This window comes from Zingiber officinale, chromosome 1A, assembly GCF_018446385.1.
Source record: "Zingiber officinale cultivar Zhangliang chromosome 1A, Zo_v1.1, whole genome shotgun sequence".
In the NCBI taxonomy this organism is placed as follows: Eukaryota; Viridiplantae; Streptophyta; class Magnoliopsida; order Zingiberales; family Zingiberaceae; genus Zingiber; species Zingiber officinale.
In genome coordinates this window covers 138,502,602-138,505,223 of record NC_055987.1, presented here as the reverse complement: position 1 = coordinate 138,505,223, position 2,622 = coordinate 138,502,602, and positions in this window count along the sequence as shown.

Genomic DNA, 2,622 nt, shown 5'->3' with positions numbered 1-2,622 from the left:
GACCGATCCAGTGAAGTCCTGATCGGTCTGATGACCGATCAGAGCGTGCCAAAATGTTGATTTTCAACTGTTGTCTGAAATTTCAGCTATGGAAGTTGGTGCTTTAGATTTCTAAAGGGTTGAAACTCTCCAAGACATTGTTGGTGCAATGGTCAAGGAGGAGTTGACCTTTAGGGGGAGTTTTACCTATTGGTCAAGGGGGAGTTGACTTTTAGGGGGAGTTTTTTACTCGTCAAGATTTATGAGGATGAGTGATATGGGATTATCACTGAGTTGATTGTTGATTTTAGTATCAAGGGAGAAATTAAGGGTTTCAATGAAAGGTATGGGACTTTCATTAGGAAGAAACTCTTGACCTTGATTCACTCCTTTTTGATGTGTGTCAAAAAGGGGGAGAATGTCCAGAGAATGTTCAAGGAAGAACATTGGAGTTTGGGGAGAATATTCAGAGAATGTTCGAGGAAGATCATTGGAGAATTATTGGAAAACCTAAGTTAGGTTATCGGGTTAACCTAACTTGATTATGGTTTTTGTCAAACATCAAAAAGGGGGAGATTATTGGTGCAACCTTAGGTCAAGGTTGACCTGGGTGACCCGACTCGAGTTGACCTGACTCGAGGTATATTTTGATGTTTGACAAGAATAAAGAAGTTATATTTTGATATTTGACAAGAATAGGAACTTGGGGAATTGTGGGTGCAACCTTTGGTCAAAGTTGACCTGGTTAACCCGACTTGAGTTGACATGATTCGGGAAAAGTCCAAGTATGGAGACTTGGCACGGAAAAGTCCAAGCAGGGAGCTTGGCACGGGAAAAGTCCAAGTATGGAGACTTGGCACGGAAAAGTCCAAGCAGGGAGCTTGGCACGGGAAAAGTCCAAGTATGGAGACTTGGCACGGAAAAGTCCAAGCAGGGAGCTTGGCACGGGAAAAGTCCAAGTATGGAGACTTGGCACGGAAAAGTCCAAGTAGGGAGCTTGGCACGGGAAAAGTCCAAGTATGGAGACTTGGCACGGAAAAGTCCAAGCAAGGAGCTTGGCACGGGAAAAGTCCAAGTATGGAAGCTTGATATGGGAGGTCAGAGAGGGCTCGGTAGCTCGTTCTCTGGACTGGATGGAGTCGGAGAGGGCTCGGTAGCTCGTTCTCCGGACTAGGTCAGAGAGGGCTCGGTAGCTCGTTCTCTGGACTGGATGGAGTCGGAGAGGGCTCGGTAGCTCGTTCTCCGGACTAGGTCAGAGAGGGCTCGGTAGCTCGTTCTCTGGACCGAACGTAGAGTCGGAGAGGGCTCGGTAGCTTGTTCTCCAGACTAGGTCAGAGAGGGCTCGGTAGCTCGTTCTCTGGACCGAACGTAGAGTCGGAGAGGGCTCGGTAGCTCGTTCTCCGGACTAGGTCAGAGAGGGCTCCGTAGCTCGTTCTCTGGACCGAACGTAGAGTCGGAGAGGGCTCGGTAGCTCGTTCTCCGGACTAGGTCAGAGAGGGCTCGGTAGCTCGTTCTCTGGACCGGACGTGGGAGTCGGAGAGGGTTCGGTAGCTCGTTCTCCGGACTAGGTCAAAGAGGGCTCGGTAGCTCGTTCTCTGGACCAGGAAGACGTTAGGGTTTAGGGCTGGGAAGCTCTAAAATCAACAGAGGCACTGGATCGTTCTGTTGACCGATCCAGTAATACTTTGGCTGTCTGGATCGGTCTGTCGACCGATCCAGTGATACCTTAGTTATCTGATCGGTCTCGTGACCGATCAGTAACCACACAGTAGCTTTCTGTGGGTTATCTGATCGGTCTGGTGACCGATCAGTAAGAAGCGAGACAACAGGGGATCAATAGGGGGGATCGGTCTGTGGACCGATCCACCTATGGCCTGATCGGTCCACAGACCGATCAGGAATCGGCAACCCCTCACTGTGAAGAGTTGGGATCGGTCTGTGGACCGATCAGGCCCTACTGATCGGTCCAGGCCTAGCCGTTGAGACACAACGGCTAGATTTCTGTCTTCTTCTTCGCAGGTTGAAGTTATATAACGAGGTGGAGGGCCTATACAGAACTTCTGCTGTTTCTTCTTCTTGCTCCTGCGATCTGAGCTTTGTTGAGCTCTCCACTGCTGAAGCTTCGTGTGAGCTTCCCTCGGCGGGTCTCCAACAACAGTTGCTGCTGTGGTTGGCATCCGTGAAGTTGCTGCTTCATCAACAGTCGACGAGAAGGCAAGCAAACTAGTGTTTTTACATTCATATTGTTCTTGACTTCTTGCTATATCTTTGTACTCCGATCTTGCTGTTGCAAGAGAGATTGTGGCGAGGTTTCTCCACCCAGAAGGAGTTTTTATTAGCCGGTTTTCCGGGGTCTCATCCACCGACGGATTGATAGGATTCGTCCACCTTACGGGCACGCCGAGGAGTAGGAGTATCATCTCCGAACCTCGTTATATCGTCACGTTTGAGGTTTGATATTCTTCCGTTTCGTTTCTATCTTTTATTTCCGCTGCGCTAACTCAAATTGTAGGAAGAAACGAGAATTTGGGGTCGGCTATTCACACCCCCCCTCTCTAGCCGCGTCCGAAGGTCCTAACACAAAGGATATTCGCATACCTCAACAATGACATGATATTATCCGCTTTTGGCCTAAGTTCTCAT